We start from the raw sequence: 24,776 nt of genomic DNA on the forward strand, positions 1-24,776 counted from the left end.
CTTTCTTACACACAGAGGTATGGCAAAGGGTGGCTTGATACCGCCAGAGAGGGGGTCGAGGGCTCTCTACAGTGGTTTTAAGCGTTCAAGCTAAAACCTTCATTTCCTGTTTTCAGGTTGTGAAGAGTAGCCCGTTCTTTTGAATAGCGGAGGTTGGAACTGCGAGGCATTTAAGCAAAAAGAGGAGGTAAGAGCATTGATTGGGTTTTTGGCAGCACAATTCACAGTTGAGAGAGTGTCAGCTCGAACTCAGGTATTATTTAATTTTTCAGTAACAGGTTGTTCCTTGATGATCGCAAATCCAGAGAGTGAGTATAGCAGCTTTTGCTTATGATGTTTTATTAGGGTCATGCTTGGTCAATCAGAGCACTCTCGTGGTGAGGTGAGGGGCAACTTTTAAACACCACTACATTCACCTACATAAAATCACAAGAGTAACACATGGCAAATCAAACGTGTTTCTTGAACTAATTTGATGTTTGTATATATAAAGGATTACATTAAAGTTTTGTACATGTTCAGTTTACAGGCCCCTGAAGAAGAGTCCTCAGGGCTCGAAATGCATTGGGCATCGAGGGGAATCATCATTGAAGCATTCATGAAAAATGAATAATTGTATTGTTTAGAGTATCAGAAACTGAAGATTTTTCTTTGAAAATTTGTATGTATTTCATTGTTTATGTTTTAATTGAAGAAAATGGACATGCTTCTTACGAAGTCATAAAGATATATAAGAAAAATATTGTTTATTAATTCATTTTTTAGAAGTGTTAAACTCAAAAAAAGAGGGTGATGTTCTAGTTCTAGAACCACACTAGTAACAATGCACGGAGTTTAAGTGTCATGTTCACTTAAGATAGGAGATCATACTAAGGGGTCCCATATACTCTCAAAGCTTGTGTTTCTAGTATAGCTGTCATACATCCAGAGCTAGGGCATGCCACAGCCTCGATCACGATTTAGAGAGGGTTGGGGACTTCGGCTTCTTCCAGGCTGCAGCCTGGGCAGTTTTAGCTGCCCCAGACAAAGCCACAAGATGAAGCGATTACTCATTGTCTGACATTTCAAAGCAGCGTTCCGTACACCTAACAGTTCATATTCTGAGCTCTCAGGGATTGAGTACCCCAAGATCTCCCTGATATGTGACAGAATTTCCTTCCAAAAAGGTCCAATGGAGCGGCAGTCACACCAGATATGGCAAAAATTTCCCAGGATCCCACAGCCTCACCAGCATCTATAAGTGGAATTTGGGAATATTATATGTAACTTCTCGGGGTAGAGATACCAATCCTACATAATCTTATAATGTGCCTCCCTCAGGGCCATAGAGCGATGATAACTAGCGATGTTGTATTAAAGTGTCATCATCTGTTTCCCTAGTATGGTGATGTAATGTGGATTCTCAAAGGGATATGTGTCGGGGGCAGACAGGGGTCTAGTGGAGTGTAATAGAGAATAAAGAAAGGTTATACGCCCCCTGAAGGTCCCACTGCTTCGCACACATTTCTCTATTTGCAGAAGACCAATGTTTCAATTCAATAACATGAAATCTCTCAGGTAATGGTAGAAGGAACTTGCGACAACAATTTTCAAAAGTTAGGAAATTGTCCCATGAAACAAGTCCAACATTTTTAGGAAACTTTACTCTCGCCATCTGTCAAATGGGCCAATGGTGTAACCTAGAGTGAAGTTAGCATTGACCTGACTTTAAGTGTAGTGGCTGTAGGAGTGCTCAAATAAGCATTTCCCGGTCGATCTGGTCGGGCTTTCGACAGAAGATCCCATATTGTGCGGCCCACCACTGCTCCATCCATATGGAGCTAGTGCTTATCCAAGGCCTTTAGAGGCTATTCGGATATAACCCTGAGCTCGGCCGCTCTGTAATAAAATAAGAAGTTAGGTAGGGTTAGACCTCTGGCAGTTGTTTATCAGTTTATCAGTCTGGTGAAGAGCCTAGCTATGTGTCTTTTCCAAATAAACTTTGTGATCAATGTACAAATCTCAGAGAAAAATTCCCTGTTTACTTCGATGGGAAGACATTGAAAGAGGTACAATACCTGAGGGAGCCCCGTCATCTTAATTGTATTTATATGACTCATTCAGGTAAGGTAGACGGATGTCCATCTTTTAAAATGTAATTTATTCTGTTGCAGTATAGAAGAAAAATTTGCTTTGTATAAGTCTGCGAGTGTAAACCTAATACCCAGGTATGTCATCTTCCTTTTGGCCCGTTGGAATAGTGAGATTGCCTTTATCAACTTCCACCTAACTCAGGGTGGTTGACAAATTAAGAAGAACAGATTTTAAGAGATTAGCCTTTAAAGCTAGCCACAAGCTCAAAGTCATAAAGCTCTAACTGTACGGCTGGTAGGAAATGTATGCATAGAGGTTGCAGGCAAAAGAAGAAGTCCACAAATATTGATATTTTGTATTCCTCTTGTCCAAGCTGGGCACCTTGGATCTCATGGTTGGCTCTTATCCACGTCAACAGGAATTCCATTCAGAGGGCAAAAAGCATGGGGGAAAGGGGACATCCCTGTCTTGTCCCGCTCATTAAATCGAAGAAATCAGAGGCCATAGCATTAATCAATGCCTGGGATCTGGGTATTTGGCCTGCACCATCTTTAGAAAGTGGCCCAGAACGCAAAAAAACTGTGTGTTTATTAAAAATGACCAGTCTACACAGTCAAAGGCCTTCTTGGTGTCAAGTGCCAAAAAGACCAATGGAGAATCTTTTCTTACATGCTTTTTCTATGAGGTGGATAACCCTATGCACATTGTGATGGGTCTGATGACCCTTAATAAACCCTGATTGATCAGGGTAGAACAGTTTGGGTAATATCTCTTCCAGTCTGTTAGCTAGAATCTTAGAATACATTTTTGAATTCAAATTAAGTAACTCTACAGGCTTATATGAAGAACATAATTGGGGGTCCTTTCCTGGTTTGGGGATGACTATGATCAGTGCTTCACTTATTGAAGGAGACACTTCTTGAGAGGAGGCTATACATTTGAAGAGGTCCGTCAGGTGTGGAACTAGGTCTGCGCTAAAAGTTCTAAAGAGCTGAGCATTAAAGCTGTCAAGACAAGGAGTCTTATGAAATTTTAGGGAGTCTATAGCCTTTTGTACTTCTTCTCTATCAATGGGGGGGGTTAAGTGTTTCATTAGTTTCAGGGGATACCGGTGGCAGGTCCAGTGCCTTCAGGTATCGGAGTTGTGCACCTGGATCTATTGAATCGGTAGTATACAATTGGCAATAATAGTCTCAAAATACCAGGCTTTCCCCTCCTTACAATGATGAGTGTGTACCATATCATCTTTGATTTGCCCAATATACACTTTCTCCTGTTTATTCTGTGATTGTGTCACCAGTAAAGAGACAATTTTGTTACTATGCTCCTAGCTAAATGCTTTGGGGCGCAGGAGGGTCTTATTGGCCCTGTTGGTATACATTGCATGTCATTTCCTTTTCAATGCTACTGCCATCCTCTGTAGGAGAAGGGAAGAAGATGATTTGTGAGCCGTCTCGGCTTGTGAGAACTCCTCCTCCAGTGCCTGCCTCTCCTTTGCCCTTTGCTGATGCAGCGTAGTGGCCAATGAGATACATTTGCCGCATATGACCACTTTGATTCCATCCCATGTAGTGTATATATGAGGTCTCCCTTGGATCATTCATCTGAAAGAACTCACTTATTGTCTTCCGGAGTTCATGTTGGAAGAGACAATCACGACTGAGTATGTAGGGAAAACACCATCGACGGTTGTGGAGGTGGCCAGTCAAAAATTGTTTCTAAGCGAACATGGTCTGATATGACAATCAGATGTTTCTTCGCCGTTTGTATGGTGTGGCGTAATTGTTGGCGAAGGAAACTGTAATCTGTCTTGAAATATGTCTTGTGAGAGTGAGAGAAAAAGGTTTAGTCATGTGCATTGGAGTTCAAGGTCCTCCACATACCAAGTAATCCAAAGCAATGGAGAGCCGATTTTGCAGCTTTCATGAAGATCCCGGTGTGGGACCTGTGGGGGTGAGTTGTGTCTAGAGAGAGGTCCCATATTAAATAAAAGTCCCCCAAGAGCATTATGTTCCCTGTCGTAAACTCACCCAAGATAAAAAGTACTGAGAAAATACATTCTGACTGTCTGGATTAGATGCATAAACTGTGGCTATCGTGCAAGCACGGCTCTTCAGGAGGTCCTCACCATCAGGAATCTTCCATATTTTTCAGCCTTGGTGTCTTGTATTCGGAAATGCGCTGAGGAGCGAAATGGCACGGTTACTGTGTCCCTTGTAGTGCTACCAGATAAACATGGTGATCTCCAAGATGTTTCCACAGTCGCTGTCTCTTACTGGGGAAGTTGAAAGCCCCTAACATTCCAACTCAATGCTAAAACTAGAAGGGCTCCTAAATCTCAAAGTTACCCTCTCGCCCCAAGCAATCCACCAGTCCCCCCCCCCCCCCCCCTGGGCATCCAAACCCTACCCAATTTCTCCCCCAAGACCTGACACTCTGCCATGCAAGAAACTGAAACAAATACAAAACTCTGTAAGCCCAAAAAAAATAAAACAAGTTAAATAGTTCCCAGTAATATGTTGACTCATCAGTTTAGGAAACCTCATGATGTAGACACAAACCCACACTATCAAACCCCGAGTAGAAGGAAAATGTACACCTTCTACTGTTAAAAGTAAAATATTCAGTTTAAGCCCGGTCCTTAAGGCCCAGAAGAGCAGCTGCTTCAGCTATCTTGGTAAAATGGCATTGCTTATTATTATACTCAAACGCTAGACCAAAGGGATGGGTCTACATATATCTGATTTGTCCAGCTTTCAAGGCTGTAGTGATGGGGCAGCACTCCAGATGACAGGCTAAGGTGGCCTGAGCCACATCCTGGAAGAATGAGAAGGTGGTACCTTGGAATTCGATAGTATCTCTTTTCCTAGTTCTCTGAAGCACCAGTTCTTGAATCCTGAAGAAGGTACATTTTGCTAGGATGACCCTGGGGCATCTGCCCCATTCGAAAAATCAGGGACCAACCTTACGAACATGTTCCAACCTCATCCATGGGTGATAACCTCCCAGCAAATTTGAAAAAAGGCCTCCCATGAAGGCCTCCGGGTCTGGTCCCTCACTGCCCTCCTCAAGGCACTGCACCTTGATGCTGTCACGGTGGGAGAGGTTCTTTAAGTCTTCACATATAAGGAGGGTAGATTGCAATTTTGCCTTTAAAGCAGTTGTCTCTTCCTCCATGAGACTTCATTCCTTAATCCAGGATGTATGTACCCACTGAGTCCACATCAGACTGGACAGAAACCAGGCCGGAATTGATCTCTGTCTTAAAAATACCAAAGGAAGCATTGATGTCTATTTTGATTTTTTCACGTAGGTCCTTCTTAATGTCTCGTAATAAAGCTACAAGATCATCTCCAGTTAGCGCGAAGTTGTCCTTCTGAAGTGGCAGTGCTCCCCCTGTTCTGGAGTCCGTCAGGATGAAGTAGCTCAAAACTCTGTTCACCTGGCTCAGATACTCAGGGGTGGTGGAGCGTATGACCGCTAGATTGTGGGATTCAGGGCATAACAACTCACACAGCATGTTCCCGGCCAACTGTATTGTCCCGTTTCAAAATAGCAGGATTCAATCACTGGCTGTCAAGTATATCTCCAAGGTCAATTCAAGACTCTTCTTAGGAATATTGTCACAGTATTCTTCCTGTAGGGTTGGGGCCTACACCTTTCATATGTGTGGAGTCCCTCTCCACCTTATTCTTGTGAAATGAGGAGATATTGCGTAAGCGATGTAGAGAGCTTTATCCCTGAGGTGACATAAGAAATTGAAAAACTCCCAACAGCATCCAGGTTAAATGTATAGCTCCCAGGGGCAACATGCGTGAGATAGGGAAACCAGTAATTATCTTGTATAGGCTCCTTCCAGCAGCTAATCGGCCCTCAAGCAGTCCAGACATCGCAGACCCCACATTTTTGGCCATCATCTTAAGCCCATGCATTTAACCTCAAAAGATTTGATATAGTATTCAGAACGTTGCCAAATAGAGGGGAAACAGACTTAGCTCTATGGTGCAATCAGAGATTGAAAATCCAACGCGCGGAAACCAAATCAAACCACTAATCACCGAGGGGTCTAGCTGGGACACCATTATCTTTCTGACAGGCCGCAGCTCGCTCCACTGAATGACTGAGTCTCCACCACATCCATATTGCGATAAGGTGCCGACCGGAGACTCTACCAGCCTCATAATGCCGCTGCCCCCACCGCAGCCCCAGGTATCTCCTCCTGATCAGGACAGGTTCATGCTTAAGTTGCGACCACCATTTCCCCTGCCAGGCTGCTCCAGTCCCCGCACCAATTCTCTGTGCCTCCGCTCTACTCTGTGATTATTGGGCAGCGGACTGCTGTCCGCTCGCACTCCGCTCTACATCTCGCTGGGTCGGATTGGGTGAGCCTGGTAATGACCTTTTTCGCAGGATCCAGTGAGGAGTCTACATAGAACACATCCACATGGCCATGATGGTTCATTTTCTCTGCTTTAAAAGTAAATGTTATGGAAATGCAATTTAAAATATGCCATAGTTAGAGAATTTGCAAATGGAGCTAACACTTGATGGCAAGTGACTACGTTTGAGCAGGTATTAACTCTCTTGCGGAGAAGTGTGGGGGAAATTTAGAAGAGGTTAGCCTTGTTTTTCTAGTTAATTCTATGAAATGAGCTCTCTTCCATATTAAAATTCAAGCAGGAAAAAAATACCTCCACGTGATCTTTTAAATTTAGAACATTTGACTAGAATGGGATTGCACACCTTGACTACAGTAATGCGAATCCCTGGAAAATGTAAAGATTGAATGAATTTTTTTTTACTTTTTATTGTCTGCCATCTATTGTACAGAAAGGAGAGTTCAAAGGCACTGAAATATTCATTAAAGCATTAAGCTGCTAACTTTACCATCATCTAAAGAAGATAATATAATTCAAATAACTTTATACATATACACACTTGCACACACACACACACATTTCATCCCAGCAGGCACTGCCAGAACACATGCATACAAATACATCCACCATGCTCCTGACCTGTTTATTACAATTCCCTACAATTCACTGCAAAAGTGAGGTATAACACAATAAAAAAACACACTAGTGTTATTCACGGATGTCTTGACCTTCATTTTTTATATTCCGTCAATCGTAGCTCTTTTCACTTAATATGTTTTATCGCTTTTGCTACTGAGCAATAAAACATGATACAACAAAACTGTGCTAAGGAAACTTGATTATAGCCGGGTTCCCAGACTCATGTAAAGACCAGCAGTAGCCATCCCGGATCCCGGAAGTAGGGGCTTGGGAAGGTTTAACGGGATAAGGGGGTAAAAATAAAAAAATAAACGTACCTGCTAGCCCCATCTCTCCTAGTTGTCCCTTCGTTGAGTCCGGTAGAAGGAAGCATCTGGGCTCACCTGAGCGTTTTGATAGGTCTGAGCGTTGTGGTTTGGTGTTCAGCCAGGGAATGAGAGTCAGGGCATGTTCTCCACTCAGGCTGTACTGCAGCCTGGGTGGAGAACATGCAAATGTGCATAAATGTTTGGCTTGCCAAACATTCATGCGCTCTTTCGGTGTGCCCACCACTCCCCATGCTCCTCTGTGACCAGGGCAGCCCAGGCCAGCCTACAAAGCTGCTGCAGCAGGAACAAATACAATGATAATAACGTTTAGTTATTATCATTTTATTTTTCCTTTATTTACACTGCTTAAAAAGCAGTGGGGCGGCGCTCCCCCCCCTTAGCAGAGGAGTCGCCACAGGTAGAGACTTCTCTAAGTGATCCGGGTTTTGGCATCTATTTAATTGAACATAAAACTGTACTTGTGAAATGTAAAAGCGTGCTCAATGTGGTTCTGAACACTTGTCATACAGTTTCTCTAGTCACCCTCATTTAACCTAGAGTATAATCATACATTATTTGACTAATTCAAGTTAAAAAAAAGCACAAAAAAAACAGAACTTAAGTCACAGAGGCATACATTTGCACCGGAAAACATACTTACATGTGACACTTACTTCTTACAAGTTTCGTAGATAATTTTTAAGCTGCATTCTGAAAGTACAGTCATATTTGTGTTTCTTGATTATGTATTATAGAACAATTGTGCAATTACTTGACAAAGCGGTTTTAATATCAACTGATGTTTTCAGGTGGGAGACATATATGGGAGAGATATAATGCATTAAATATGTAACATATAACCCATAATCCCCCGCTCTGCTTTTACACTGATGATTTATTGATGTCCGCATTAGAAATCCTATGTAGGATTATTTACTTGCCATAGGGCCCACAAGGATATCATAAGAAGTGAAATTTACAACTGCATTAAAAAGAGAGGAGAATGAAGACATTTTACAGACAATACCATGCCGGTTGAGTCCCACTGGCATTTCAACTTTTTTCCCCTCCAACTATATAAAGTGTGTATAATTCATTTCCGAAAACTGTATTTATTTGCCTCTGGATAAAAGTAAAAAAAGACAGAGTTCTGGCTCTAAATATAATATTCCAGTTGCTGTTTACCTCGGTCCCGAGGATGAACAAGAAAAACGGATAAACATATAATGATATCTGTAAAATCGGATTGATCTGAAACTTAGGAAAGTGGAGCAAACTTTCTTTACCAATAGAGATTAAATACAGAGTTTTGCAAATCGGATCTGAGTGAGTGGTTTAGTTCCACTATGATATTCATTCCAAGTACAGTGGTTATCCAAAGTATTCTCTGCTCCTCACATGTAACTGTATCCCAAAATAATTCAGTGTTTACGATAAATGTTGTGTACTACCTGGACTTGAAGAGTGTTGGTGCCATAGATAATGCAAGAAAGCAGCATTGATTTCTTCTCACTTATTCTTAGTAATAGTTGTGTAAAGTCCAACATGGAAGCACACTCTTGACATTGCCTCAAAACAGGCCATCTTCAGGTCTATCTATTAACTTTCTGGGATGGAAAATACTGGCTTGGACAGCGTAATTGCCGTCCCTCTTGCCAACATTCTAATGAAATTCTGGTTGTAGTTCACTCAACCTTCAGTTGCATAGTGTTCTACAGAGGCCTTCTACGACAATTATAATAATGTAATCATTGTACATATACCGTGACGTCTGAGTCTCAATTGTTCAATGCTGAAAAATGTACACTGATGCTTAATTCATGGAGCAAGCTCAGTAACACGTGTGTCTGGATTGCTGGCAGTCGGAGTTGAGCAAGAAAAATATATTAGATATATATGCATTTCAGAGATACAGGCTAATGTCAATTTTGCACTTCTAGTTCATGTACAGAAGACAAGCCACAACTACATCTCCATAGGTTGTTAGGAATTGCTTTCATTTGTAAGAGAACATTTACATAAGCAGAAGCCTCCCTCTTTCCAATATTCTGTTGGAATACACTTAGCCACTTTAATTTTCAATGAACCCTAACAACATTCTCACAGGCAGGAATGTAACGATGACTGTTATGCAGCAAAGTCATCTTGTGCCCTGGGCACCCACAATTAATTCTCTGACTGGTACTGGTGGTAACTGACTCTGACTGACCCTGTGCTCTGTCTGACCAGGCCCAGGACCAGTGCAATGCTGAAGACATACTTAGAATACAGTGGTAAAACCGGCATACACTTGGGTACACAATGGGTTAGGTTACCCCTTTGACTGGCATGCCCTCCCTTATAAGGCTCCCGTTTCTAAGGCTCCCGTTTCTAATAGGGCAGGGGGATTGGAACTACTTTTAAGTCCCAAGTATATAATAGATGTATACTATGTAGAGAGTCTGGGATATCCCCAATGGGTATACATAGATATATGTAGCTAATACTAACTTTTATCGGAGTGTAGTGTTACGTATTTGTTGTGCTCATCAAGGCAAAAATGAGACACATACTCAATGATAAATCTGAAACCAATTTGTAAAAAATAATGTTGGTTTTTATATAATTTTTAAAACCAAGAGCACAGTTCCATGGTAAGTACTTTCGGAGATACATTTTTGATAAATATATCACTTCTATGTGCAATTACGCATAACAGGAAACAAGGGGAAAAGCAGAAAAATGTATTGATATTCAGGCAATGCTTTCACAAAGTTCACCTACTCGTTTCAGGTCAATGCGGGAACAAGATCCAAAGTTCCAGTAGGAGAAGTTTGGGAGCATCCTGGATTGGCCGGAAGCTGAATGTTGAGGTTTTGAAAGCTGGTAAGCAAAGATGAACGGGACCGCTTGAAAATGCATGAGGTGGCTCTCCTGGAGAGAGGAGGTCATAAGGGCGTGTGGACCACAGGATCAAAGCTGGGTAGTCAATGCTGTGGCTGGTGGGGTCAGGTACAGAGCGAATAGTCAGTCTGGCTTTGTGCATCTTGAGGTCCTCGCAGTCAGGATCTGGCAACTCGGAGAGGTGATCTTGAGACAGCTGGGACACTCATGAAGTGGGTCTCAGGTGTCCCAACGTTCCTCAAGGGGTGCTTGCTTCTGGTGCTTCCGGAGTCCAGAATGGTTTCTTCTTCTCCGTGTTTGCCATTGGGGTCTGGTTTCCCGGGTACTGGTATGCCATGGATCAGTAGGTCCTGGTGTCTCTATACTTGGTGGTGAGACAGATCTGACCCTCTGGAGCTTTTGTACATTGTTCTGGATTTGATGGGAATGGTGCCTGCAGTGTAGGGAGCTTCTTGGTGACTTCCTGAAGGATGGAGGTGCTCAGGGCACAGGGAGTCCTTTCAGGTTCAGGATGACACAACAGCAGTGATTGTCAAGTCCTGGGTAAGCAGGCAGCGTTTGGCACTTTTTCTTCTGCAGTAGGATTCCGTTTTGAGCAGCGAGTCTTCTTTGTCCTTGTCTTCTTGTGTATGTCGAATCTGATGTTCAGGTCTTGGGGTGAAACCTAAATACTGAATTTTGGGTTGTTACCAGGGGAGACGGGTAGTAGCCAATGGGCTACCTACCTTTAGTTTGTCTACACCCTCTAGTGACCACTTTATGTGGCAGGAGGCCCTACCCTAGCCCTGATCGGAGGTTTTCTCACCATCTCAAGATGGTGGAATTTCAGGAGAGGGGTTTACCGCCTCGCCTTAGGGGTGGTGCGGGCTAAGTGGGGACCCTACTTCTAATCTAACTAATTTTCCCTCCTTTCTTCTCTGAAAAAGTGGAGCAGGAAAGAGACATGGCTTTCCCCACTATCTGGAGGTTCCCGGGGATTGATTTCAAAGGCAGCTTCACCTTTGAAGCTTCCCGCTCAGGAAGGCCATCCATTCCTGGAGGAGGCGTGAAGCACCTCTGGCCAGAGCAGGCTTTGTCTCTGTCCTCTTAAAGTGCTGCCTCTCGCCCCATGAGGTCAGAAACATATCTGGTAGTGGCAGGCAGACTAAAAAAGTCAGGAACCCCACCAATCCTTGCTAGGTTATTTAGGAGACCCTCTAAAAGGATTTGTTGTCTGAATTTATGAATAAATCTACCACTGCCATCAGTGAGGATTTATTAAGACAAGATGTTTGGTACCAAACACCGCAGGAATCAGTGAAATCATCATGGAGCTAAGAAACTCATGTTGACAAGTATTGAAACCATGCACTCTATATGGCTTCCCTGGGCACTTACATCTCAGAATAGTCTGAACATTGTAGGGCCATATCTGCTTATGCTGAAATGCCCTCACATTCGATATAGTGTACCCTGCCTTAGGGCTAAATTACTGCAGTAGGGGTGCCTTAAGTGCATCTTATGCAGTGTATAGGTGGCATCTCACACAGGGCTGTGTGCCATGTCGATTTCTCGGCACCAAGGTACGCAACCTGCAATGGCAGAGTGCGTAGCCATGGTGAGGGGCCCCTAGTGTGGCACAACCAGTGCCTCAGCCTGAGATGACCCTCTTCAGTACCAATAGTCCTAGGTACCAGAAGCACCATCTACTAGGGACTTAGAGGGGTAACTGAATTGTGTCATTCATGGTACAGATTTTGGGAAAGAGATCTGGCCCTGGGGGCTTGGTAAGCAGGGACCCAGTGCACTTAAATTTCGAAATTACATCAGACATCGGGCAAAACGTGGGGGCTAACCATTTTAAGAGAGCCACTTTCCTACACAGACTGTGAATAATCCTTAGTGCTTTGGGCAGCCAATGAAAGTCTTACAGCATGTACCCCCATGCAGTGAGATACAAAAATCTAGCATGTTCTACCAAATGTTCATCACTACTATGCCAACTTTAGCAGCTCCTTTGATCACTTCATCTTCAGTAATATGCAGAACTTCTAGAACATTTCATAATGCATGGTGTGCAACAGTTCACATCTGCAACAGTAGAGATCTAAGGAATATGTAGAGTAGGACCTTGTTATGTAATAGGATGTGGATTGCCATTGAATGATGATGTGGAACTTGAGATGGGTTTTCCTTCTAGCCTTCTAGCTGAAACTTACAAAATCTTGATACTAGCTATAGTTTTTGCATTTCTACATACTATAATCATGGAAAATCACAAGATCTATTTTCGGTGCTAAATCAATGCCCTGTAAACTGGTAAACAGCATAACAGTCAAGTCTAAGGTACCCGGCAGATGCTTGGCGTATAGTATTTTATTTCCAAGGTGTAGCTAGGGAGTTAGGCTTATATTCAGTGGGTCTGCCTATGATAATAATGAACATAATGTGGTTTAACCAAAAAATGTGATAGTGAATTAAATTGTTGTGCATAAACTAATTGCTGGTAACTCTCTAATGGTGCAATCCCTGAGGAAATCCTGCACTGCATCCAGTTTCTAAGAGCTCGATTCGACATGTATGATCTGACATGAAGACCCTAGGCCCATATGTACTGACACATTGTCCCATTACCACAGAGGACTAAACGCGTGGGCTAAGTCCCCATGCAAATGAGGAAACACCCTCTTGAGATAGCGCTGATGCTAAATGAGCGCAAGCGCTATCTGTATTACAGATGGGGTGCATAAGCGTCTGAGGCCCCTTCTGTAATACCAAAGTGCCCCAGGGCGCACAAAAAGGGAGTACATGTCTGTTGCACCATGGGGCACTTTCTGCAATACAGCCCCTAGTGTTCAAAATCCAGGGTATGATGGAGTCCACCACCTGGACAACGGTGTAAGATTTGAAAACCATCATACAGGTTGCATGCCATATTAATATCTCCTTGTAACAACACAGTCCATATTCAGACTCAACATAAGGATCAGTCTAACTCGCAAACTGCATGTGCATGTGTCCATCACACATGGACCCATAGTCAACCACTCACCTTAAGCTCCATGTCATGGATGCGCCATGTTTAATTTGCTTAAAGACAACATGTGGCAATATGTCTATCACTTTTACAAACATGCTCTGCATTTCCATTTGTATTTTAAGATATTAGTCAGGATTATATGCTGTTTTATTAGAATTGTTTAATCAAATTATATACACCGAATTACAAAGTATGGTAACAAACAACAGCAAAATACTTTTAGATCATTTTTTTTTAAAATCAGTTTTTATTCCTACCACAATAAAAAAGTAATCTACTGAAGTTTACGATGGTTTAAAAGACTACTTTAATGAAGTTGGAGACAAATGCAATCATTGTTAATTTGATGAAAACACATAAACTGGCAATTTTAACAAATGAAGTAAAATGCCCATTAAAATTCAGAATAATGTTTGTCATTGTCATATATTTAAGTGTAACTTATGCAGTTCTTCGCTTTCTGTACATTTTACAACTGAGAATATTTTGTGTTCGGTTATCTATACATTATGATAATTTATAACATTCTCATTGAACCTCAAATGAGGTAGGGTAGTACTACAGTAATACCCATCACATCGTGCTACCATTGATGTATTGACATGCAATGTTATAAACTTGTACACTTTTAGAGCAAGTTAAACCTCATTGACTATACTTTTTTTAGACTCAACTGCAAAGCTACAATAACCACAGTACCTGTCATATCTAATGTGACATTTCTGCCGTCATCATTTTGTATCAATGAATAATGCTAGCATATTCGTGAAACAAATCACTAAATGGTTCCTTAAAGCCATTGTGGAAAGCTAAACAACAATTACTTCCATTGAAGAAAAGTGTCTGATTTCCATCAGAAATAAGACGTTGTTAAATTTAATAGGATTGCAATGACATTTTTGAAAATAGAGCAAAAGCCATTCGTTTTTTTCAACAAAAAAAAGAATAAATAGAGTGGTCCTCGCAGAAACAGAGATCTGCCTGGCTTCACTTCCTTCTGCATTCGGCTGTAGTCGAGGGTTCTGTAACAGTGCTTTCCTTAAATATGTCAATCAAAAAATGCACTTGGGTAGGTAAGTTACATTTTATTGTATTTGATTAATTGACTTCATTAAAAAAACTAGGAAACATTCAAAACATTGTGCAAAAACTTCGTAGTCGAGTTGACTAAATGATTCTAAAAACTGGCAAATAGTTATAGAAAAAATTTGAATGCCACAAACTTGTACAAATATTGAGAACGTTTTTTTTTTTATTATTTGTAAATATTTCGTACACCAACAACAATGTTCAGATAGGTTCTTTGTGTTCAGGCAATTTCTTGCTGTCTCATTGCAGATTGTCAGTTTGTTTCTGAGCATGTCCTACATTGTATGTCAAACTATAATCAGAGCTGTGGCATTGATGTACTACTTGGCAAGGGAAAACGTTTGGTGGGTGCTGCATTTGATCAGATAAAGTGTAGTTGTGATACGACCCAGCATACCTTGATGGCCATGTATTAATGCTGGGAGGAGTTCCACTCTTGTTACAGTTAAGATTGGAGTGGCTGTTTCACTATGTAACTTGGTGTGGAGTCTACTTACGCTAAAGGTGAGGCTAGCCATCTATGTCTTATTTTTGATAGTTGAAGTCTTGAGGAACCTTTTTCTGTTACTCAAATACAGAGGTAGTTATATGCTACACTATAGCAAACCATTGCTGGACCAGAATCCCATTTTCTGTGGCTTTGGTTACATATTTCCCAAAAATTATAACCTTTGTTTTTTATTCATTGAGTATTAGTTTGTAATACAGACTGAAGTTGTGTAACTTGTTTAAAGCTCTCTGTAGGACAATGTAAGTTTGATTCATTACTACAATGTCATCTACATTCTGCAGAAGTTACATACAATATGTTGGACTTGGCCCTTTTTGCAGGGCCATCCCTGAACTTTTTGCCTTCCTCCTAGCCTTTTTTTCTGACATGGTGTTGGTGGCTCTAGGACTCTAGGCACTTTTGCACTGCTGTCCAGTGTAAAGTGTGTGTGCTCTCTGTGGTAAACATGGTAAGAGTTGTCAACACCTGTTTGCCATATTTAATTTAACTGTCAGTCCCTTGTAAAGTGGTATCTCAGGTGCCCGGGGCCAGTAAATTAAATGCTACTGGTGGGCTTGCAGGGCTGATTGCACCACCCACCAAAGTAGCCTTTCAAACCTGTCTCAGGCCTCTGCCATTGCAAGGCCTGTGAACACAGTGTTACTGCCACTGCGACGTGTCACCTAAAGTGTGTGCCACGTCTGTGACCCCCCTTTTACTGCATGTCAGTCACCCCTAAGTTAGTCCCGAGCTAGTCCTATGGGCAGGGTACATTGTAGGTAGAAGGTAGAACATGTGCCTTAAGTGCATGACATGTCCTGGTAGTGACAAACAGCCATTTTGGTTTCTCACTACTGTGCGGCTGCCCTCTCATAGGAATGCGGAGAAGTGTGGCTCACTGGTTAGAGGAGGCAGACCCTGATGCAGAGGTCAGACCCGGGACCAGGGTTCAATTCCCGACGCGGCAGGGTCTTGAGCCCAAATGTCCACGGACTTGATAATTCTCGCCTCGGTGCCTACTCGAATCATGGGTTCACACTCTGCAGCTCTGGGCAATAGCTTGCTTAATCTCCACTACGGCCCCCCGCGGCGGGATGCCTGGTCTTCACCTTGGGGATGCCCAGTAGGGGTAATCTCGCAGGGAAAGCCAGGACGGGTTCCCAAAGCAAGCGCTAAGAGACCTGTCGGTGATTTGGCGCTATATAAATCGAAATTAACATAACATAACAATGCATTTGGGATTCCCTGATAAGTGTTTCAGGGGTTATTCCTGATATGAGAGGAGCAGGATGGTCAAGTTTTGTATGTTTGGAATAGTGATAATAAATGCTACGCAATGGTGTGCCCACATTTATTATCACTATTTTAGAAGTGCCACTTTTAGAAGTTGACATTTCCATGTGCTATGTGTCTGCCTGCCTGATGTGGATTGCATGTCTGGCTTTGGTGTGTGTGGCTCCAGGGAGGGCAGGGTGAGTCAGCGCTAGGCTGAATGGGAGATCTGCATTTGGAGTAGTGGGAGGAGTACTCCGCTGAATAGGCCTGTGACTGCCTAGGTGAATGCTGGCTCCGCCCCCTGTGGTGCATTTGATGACAGAGCCCCAACCAGACAATGGAGGGTGGGAGCCCTTTAAATAAAGTGCTCCACACCCCCCAGAACCAGTTGAGGCTGGATTCCCCCAAGCCCAGTGCCAGGGCAGACAAAGAAAATGTACTATAAATATTGGGCCTGTGACCGCATGTTGGGTGCTTCTGCTTCCTTGTGACTTGGGGAGTACTTGCTGCTGGGCCTCAGGAGGAACTGCCACGTGGCACTGCCTCCCTGCTGGAGAGCCCTGTGAGCTGGCCTGCTGTGCTCAGACTTTCCCCCTTGAACTTTTGGGTCCTAGCACCTCGTGAGTGTTGCACCTTTATTTGTATGCTCCAGGAGGAAGTGAGCATTTTGTTTAAAGTTGCAGCGCTGTGTTGCGACTAATGTAGAGGGAATCCCAACTTGCTGATGCCCCCGCAATTGCACCGCACTGTTTTGGGATCCTGGCGGTGGGAGCGAACCCCGCAATTGACAGCCTCGGAAAGTGGGAGCCCACCCCGCATTGGTGCATCACAAAGCGGGCAGAGGTCGCCAGGTCTGGCGCGGAGCTGTTCCCTGAAGAAGGACGAGATCCTAACTCGCCTCCATGACCGCTAAGCATGGGCGTAAAATCTGTTCCGCTCGCGGATTTTGCGGATTTTCGGTAAATTCGCAATCCGCGAACTCTCGCGAACTTACCGAAAATTCGTAAATCCGTGCGAAGCGGATTTTTTTTGCTTGGTCGCACTTGCCAACTAGAATACTATACAATTTCGCGGGAGTAAACACTTGCGAAAACGTAGATGCGGCGGGCAGCGACAATCTCGCAATTGCGAGATTGCAAAATTTGCAATTTCGCACAAGAAATCCACCAGCAGGCAGCATAAACCTTGAAAATTATGATTTTTATCAGAATAACTCCTCAGGTTGACATTTGCATGCACTTTATTTTGCAAGGAGTCCATTTTGGGGGGGAGGAAGGAAGTGCCCCACAGTCTCCAACTTCCTGTTCCTGTCCAGCAGGCTCCTCTCAGTGCTTTCTTCATGTGCTGGTCACTTTGATTTGGATCTTGACCTGGAAGCACTCAGCAAGTGCAAAACTTCAATCTTATAATTAGTAACCATTCCCTGTACTGCCTGGAAGGATTACTTTTTGTGGATGCTGCTGGATATTTGGATTTTTGCAAAACTGAAAGCACTCAGCAGGTGCAAAAGTTCAATCTTATCATTAGTAACCATTCCCTGTAGTGCTTCCTGAGGGGCCCCTTCAGAGTTCAGTTGCCTACTTGCAACTATTCTATGACCCTGCTCTGACCCTCACAGCAGGCTCAGAGAAAGCAATTACAGATAAGGAAGCAGGTTGCAGCCAGGAAGTTCAAATTCAGTAACACATTAATCAGCCCCTAATTCATTTATGTCAGTTGAGGCAGGGCAGGTGTGCTTTTCCACCCATAATCTACAGTGATGAACTAGAGGGTGGCATGGGTGAGCCAGAGGGTGGCATGGGTGAGCCAGAGGGTGGCAGTGGTGAAACAGAGGGTGGCAGTGGTGAAACAGAGGGTGCTGTGTTGAACCAGATGTAGAAACAACATGTTCGCGACCGTTGCTACCCGAAAAGTAAGTTCGCGTTTGCGAGCTGGTACAAAATCCTCGCGAACTGGCAGAAATCCTTGCGAACACAAAAAAAATAAAAATTCCGCAAATTCGCGAGAGTTCGCAGATTTTGCGGATTGCGAATCCGTAAATACGCAATTTCGCGGATTGCCAATTCGCAAAATCCGCCCATGCTTAATGACCGCAAAGGAGAAGAGAAGCTGCCCGACGGCAGGAAGTCAGGCGAGCTTGTGCCTGTTCAAAGGCAGGATTTCCGTGGCCGGAGGAAGCCCCACTGCTGAGGCACAGAGGCGGTGGGGACCACACCAACGGAGACCTCGCTGCGTGTCCCCCCCCACAGTGTCCCGTCTACAGGCTTGTGGAGGGCCTGATGCCATCAACAGAGGAAGTGGGGCAGAGCTGCAGGTTGGTGGGTACCGCAAAGGCACCAGGAGAAGCCCTGGTAATTGGGGCTGTAGCAGGTGTATTTCTTGTTGCTCCCCGAGCACGATTGGTGCCAGTGCCTGTTGATCTCAGCGACCCCGCAGGTGAGCAGGCTGCTGCAACGAGGGGCCCCTTTGATTTTAGAAGTCCCGGATTGGGGCTTCAGTGGCACAGTTAGTGCCAGGGATCATTTTTGTACTCAGGTGCACCACAGGAGCTCAATCAGCTGCAACCAGGGGGGAAGTACTTTTTCTTGCTAAGAAAAGGGGGAGGTGCATCCCACACCACAGCACATTGCACACTTTGTGTTTGCTGCATTGGCAGCCCAGGGGCCAGTGGAAGGCCCCAGTTACACCCTGACATTTTGGACAAAGGATATTTGAGCCCCAGTGAAAGGCCAGTTGGCCTTGGGTCATTTTGGTGAGATGAGTAGGGGGCATTTGGTTTATGCTCATGTGATTTATGCATAATGTGTTCTATGCCTAAAGTAATGCAGACATAAGGTGTCTATGTTGCAGGTGATAATGTTGAGGTCATAATTGGGTTAGTAGTTACTGGTGGTGTTTTATTTTTGCCACTAGTGCTTTCTAAAAGTTCTGACAGTGGCCCGATTGGCCCTGTCCTGTGTATATAGTCCCCAGTAAATTTCTTCCTTGTGCCATTTGGCACTGTGTATATGTGTGATTATGATTCTAATGTGTTTGGATAATACAAAGGCTATGTTTTATATTACCTTGTTTGGAGTTTATTTTGTGGTGTGCCTAGTTGTTTCTACTGTGTGTTGCGCAAATGCTTTACACATTGCATCTGGGATAAGCCTGACTGCTCGTGCCAAGCTACCAAGGGTGTGAGCAGGGCTATCTTCAGCATGTAACTCCCTTTCTCTGACTAGAGTGGTGGTTTCTGCCTGGCTTAGCCTCAAGCCCTAGCCAACTAGAAATCCCATTTATAACACGATGATTCTGTATTCTAAGTGGAAATTAACTTACTTTGCCTAACACATTTCGGTGTAAAAGTTGAAGACAGCTGGAGCCAGGAAATATCCCTACTTTAGGCCTCTGTTTGTGGGTATTCTCTTCAATATCTTAAGTTGCTTGCAGATTTCAAATTGTACCCAAGTGTGAGAGTATAGAGGTATCAAATCCCTCAATCAAGCAGTTGGAATTCCCAATGACAGTTTTTGTTTCCTTAAAATATGTCTGAGAATGATATTGCAAGCATTACAACGCATGCGTTGTAACAACGCGTAGTCATTACTACATATTTTTTTACATTGCATGTGCTTTTACCACCCATGCCTTTACAACGACTTTCATTGTAGAGACAGGTGTGGTAAAAGCACATGCAATGTAAAAAAAAATAGGTGATCCACCTTGTTGTGAGGAAACAGAAGTTCTCCCATTTCCTCACAACAATGTGCACCACTCTTCAGACCCACCGTGCACCAGGAACCAGGAGCACAGAGAGGAACCACAAAGAGAGAGAGGTACGGAAATTGGGCCTGGGGTGGGGGTTACTTTTTTAGGGTAAAAGGACGTCGGATGGGGTGTGTGTGTAGCGCAGAATACTGTTTTAGGGTAGGATCGGGGGTCATGCAGGGTACTGTTTTAGGGTAGGGAGAAGACTGGGGGTCAGGGTAGGGTCTAGCTGAGGTAGTGTTATAGGGTGTAGGGTAGGGTTGGGGGGTCATTCAAGATAGTGTTTTAGGGTAGGGAGAGGACTAGGGGTCGGGGAGAGTCATGCAGGGGGTAGTGTTTTAGTGTTTAGGGTAGGGCTGCGGGGTTGCGCTGGGTGGTGGTTACTTTTTTAGGGTAAAAGGGCATTGGATGGGGTGTGTGTAGTGCAGGATACTGTTTTAGGGTAGGATCGGGGGTCATGCAGGGTACTGTTTTAGGGTAGGGAGAAGACTAGGGGTCGGGGGGAGTCATGCAGGGGGTAGTGTTTTAGTGTTTATGGTAGGGTTGCGGGGTTGTGCAGGGTGGTGTTTTAGTGTAGGGAGAGGAAAGGAGTCAGGGGAGGGTCGTGCAGGGGGTAGTGTTTTAGGGTAGTGTCAGTGGGGTCGTGCAGGGTAGTGTTTTAGAGTAGGGAGAAGACTGGGGGTCAGGGTAGGGTCTAGCTGGGGCAGTGTTGTAGGGTTTAGGGTAGGGTTGGGGGTCCTTCAGGAAAGTGTTTTAGGGTAGGGAGAGGACTGAGGGTAGGGGGAGGGTTGTGCAAGAATACTAAATGAGAGTTTAGGGTAGGGCAGGGTAGTGTAAACTAACCTTAAAACTTTTACCAAGAGTATACCTTTACCACGCATGGATTTGTGTTGTAATGGCAGGCGTGGTAAAAGCATATCCGTGGTAAAAGTATGCAATGTAATGGTAGGTCGTGGTAAATGACAACGCGTACTAATACCTGCTTTGTAATGACAAGCACGGTAGTAGTATGCTTTATAACGTGTCATATTACTTGAAGGCTGCTGAGTAGTCAATAAGGCCACCGAAAAAGGGGACTGGTTATCTGAGTGATTCCTTGCTGTGCCAAGAACCACATTGTCCCAATGTTGCCTTTTGTGCTACATGCTGAGGTGAATCCTGTTTAATTTGACAGGATAATTTGTTTTTCCTCTATCCATGCTTCTAATTCTATTTATTAAAGTCTTGCACATGCTTTACCTGCTTTCAATAGTGCTATAAGACGGTAGCAAGTTGGAACTGAGCGGATGCCTTTTTTGAAGAGGAGACGAAAAATGGAACTATGCCAAGAATTTATAGCAGAATATACTTGGAATGATTCTCTATACAACGCTCTTAACCAGTTTGTCTAGAAATTCAAGTCAGATTTTAGCAGTGAGCAATTCCAATTGGCCCCGGAGCACCACCTGATCTATTCAACTTTAAAGCAAATGTTGTGATTTGTATGTGAATTAGCTCTCTGTTGTAGTTGGTGCATGGTTCCTCTGTGGTAAGTGGCGCAAAATCTGTTAAGTTCTCCACAGAATGCAACTGTAAAATGTGGAGTACCCATAACTCAGTACTCTAATTTTTTCTGCTTTTGATGTGATTTTATCGAGTCTGTTAATGGAAGTTATCCAGTCTGTCAATGAAGTTCCAGTACTTCCTTTTTTCTTCCCAGATTTTCTTTAAGTTTTCAATTTGCAACATTTAAATTCGCTGAAACAAGGGTGAGATAGTGTCCTTTTTGTGAGAAGTGTGCATTAGTTAAAACATTTTCATTTTAATCGTTTCAATTTAGAAGTGAACAATCTTTTGTCATATAGTAGGAAAGATTTGATGGTTCCTAGTTTAATGTTGCCAGAAGTCAATCTGTCCTGCAGAGCTTATATTACTTCTGTACATAGTTGTAATGAAGGGAGTCCAGTTGTTGTTTGAAGCAAATCTTTTAATTTCTGACACTCTTTGCTGTTTTGCAACTGTTTTAACTTTTCAATATTCTTTAACCCTTTGGATGTGTCGGACGGCATGTGCGTTGGACAGCCGAGAGCCGTCCGAATTCTGCACGCCGAAATGTTACCCAAATTTCTCATGTGTCCAAAGGGTTAAGGAAAGCAGGTTTGCATTGTTTCAGATTAATGGTAGCTGTTCAGCATGCTCTATTGAAGATTTCAAAGTAATTATTGCTGTATGTGATCGCTAGGACCTGAGCTTGTTGTACCTGAGCGGGGATCTTTCTTTTCAACGAAACCCTAACAACGCGGTACCATTACAACGCAGGTTTTAGAACGAATGTCGTTACAACGACTTTCGCTGGAGTGCGCTCTAGGATAGGGAATAGTTTAATTTACTATCCAACACCTTCCCTACTATCCACGGGGGCTGGAGTTGGAATAGTAAATTAAACTATTCACTATCCAGCGCCGTCCAACGCAAGTCGTTGTAACGACTTGCGTTGAAAACCTGCGTTGTAACGGTATGCGTGGTAATACCACGTGTTGTACCATCATACATTCTACCTGAGCTGAATGTGCTTGAGTAGGGCTCCTCTCCAGAGCTAAAGCTAGGGGGCTTTTGTTCCTGCTCCATCCTATATGGCCTTGGAGCCGCAAAGGATGCAAGGACACAAGGGCAATGCAAACCTTAGGTAAGATTTACTATGCCACACAGAGCCACCTTGCATGGCTCATTGTAACACAGTAAATCTGAAGTAACAAAATGCCACGGAAGTCCCTGCCTAGAGTTTCTCTGCCCCGGGAAGGCATTCCATGGGAGGAGCATGGATGTTCCCACAAATCCACCCAAGGGTTTTGGTGCATTCCCAGATTTACTACTATTAGTAAAACTGGAAAGCATCAAAAAGATGCACTTTCTGAGGAGAGGCACAATGAGGAGAAATATTTTTTCCTATTTCTGTGTACGCTTCATTCTGCAACACACATATAACGAGAAGAAACACTGTCTAAGGATGTTTTTTGTGCAGCACCCTTACACCCTTACACCATGGTGCAGAGGCTCCTGTGGTGACAATTGGCTGCACTATGTGTGCCATTACAAGAGGAGACAGGAATGTAGATATGGCACATTCCTGCCTCCTCTAAGTGATGCAGTGCAGTACAGTACATTTTCTTGCTGCCTTGCGTTGAATCACATCTTCGTAAATGTGGTCCTGTGGTTTCAATCTGTCCTGCATATTGGGAAATCTTTGTGACATCATGCAAATACACATTTGTCATTTTTAAAATACTTTCAAATTAAAGGTTACTAGATATCTGTAGTATTCCTTGAGAGTCAAATCTTAAACTGAAATTAAGCATGCTGATTGTCTCAGAAAACCGAGTAAAACAAGGTGCATGAGTCAGTAGTCATCTTTGCCTATTTGACTGACATCACATACTTAGTGAAGAAAAATCTGCATCACAGCCAAGTGGGAATTGAATGGACGCAAAACAAGCAGAGGATACATTGTTCATACTCCAGATGAATGAAATATTGCCTTAGAAATGCTGAGTTGCTGACTAAAGAGAGTAAACGCAGTAATCCCTTTTGACATTGGGTGACTTCAAAACAGTTGAGACTTGCAACCGCTGCTTTTTGGGAAATATAAAAAAAACATGGAGGCATTATGGCTAATATCCCTAACCATGTGCATGGAGCACAGAGTTCTGATAGGATCTGTTCTCCCCATGTGATCTGGGGCAAAGTATATTGCAAAAAGGTAAAAGGTGATCAACCCTAGATGACTATGTAAACCGTTTATAGTTACCATAAGGCCGTTAGTCAACTGTGACCTCAATTATTGGCCAAAAGTACTGTTTTTTTCTGTGTTGCACATGAATGTCCAGTGATAGGAAGTGACAATGCCTCTGTAGAGTCAGCAGTAACAATAGTGCAGTGCTATAGGCTGTTGAAAGATGCTACTTATGGGTCTTTAAGAATACACATACTCTACAAGGACATATGGCAATGATCTCTGAATGTTAACAGAAGAATGTTTTTGAAAAAAGTTTAAATGAAGTACATTGCATCACGACATTGAACGGTATTATTTGACATTCACACAATTAAAATCGAAAGGTTTAAAAGAAATGCTTTGACAAGGATGCAATGATTAAGATATAAGACAGTTCCATTTTCGGGTGTGTGGTACATAAATTATCAATTATAAACTTAAATATATATGTACCAACCTTAAATGAATCATTTAAGAATTCATTTTTGTACTGCACACTCTGAATTGTGGTAGGTCCTTCCAGTTTCATAGTTAATGAAGGTTGTTTTCTATTCTCTTAGAGCCTGCTTCAAGGAATAGGACATGCAGTGAGGCCTCTGGGGATAATTTGGATAACAAGCATGGGTAAATGCCAAGGCATGTACCAATAACTCAATGTGAATACCTCTCTAGTGGACTCTGGAGCTGGGGAGAACAAGCACAGTGCATAACCAAAGAAAGGGCAGTGTGCCCAGAGCTTGCTAATAACAGGGCAGAAAGTTTGGGGTCTGATTGCAATTAGACCAGATGTAAAAGCACGGACAAAGCCTTATATCTGGGGGAAGGAGTACTGGAAGAAAATTGTGCTGAAGGTCATGACCTGCATCCAGTGCTTGCTAGCCACTGTTCATGTCCGCATTCTTTCAGATTTAGGGTATAGCTACGGGACAGCCTTTTCTCAAACGAACTGGGAATTTCTGAATGTCATGCCCAGCACACATGGGTGAGGGTCTATACAGTACATAACGCAGGGCAACACCCTGTAAATGAGGTTGCTGGAACTGAATAAGAATGTGGGCACTTGAGACGTGGGGGCACAGCAACCAGAAAGAGAGATTGGTGCCATGAGTTTGTCGAGTAT

The 24,776-nt window shown here is 43.3% G+C and overlaps 1 protein-coding gene across 1 annotated transcript in view; it reads right to left on the reverse strand.

Annotated features, from left to right (window-relative positions):
- Positions 1–24,776, reverse strand: part of KLHL1 (kelch like family member 1) — a 1,526,090-nt gene that overhangs the window by 60,068 nt on the left and 1,441,246 nt on the right. The gene's annotated exons all lie outside the window — the stretch shown is intronic.

This window comes from Lissotriton helveticus, chromosome 8 (genome assembly GCF_964261635.1).
Source record: "Lissotriton helveticus chromosome 8, aLisHel1.1, whole genome shotgun sequence".
NCBI lineage: Eukaryota > Metazoa > Chordata > Amphibia > Caudata > Salamandridae > Lissotriton > Lissotriton helveticus.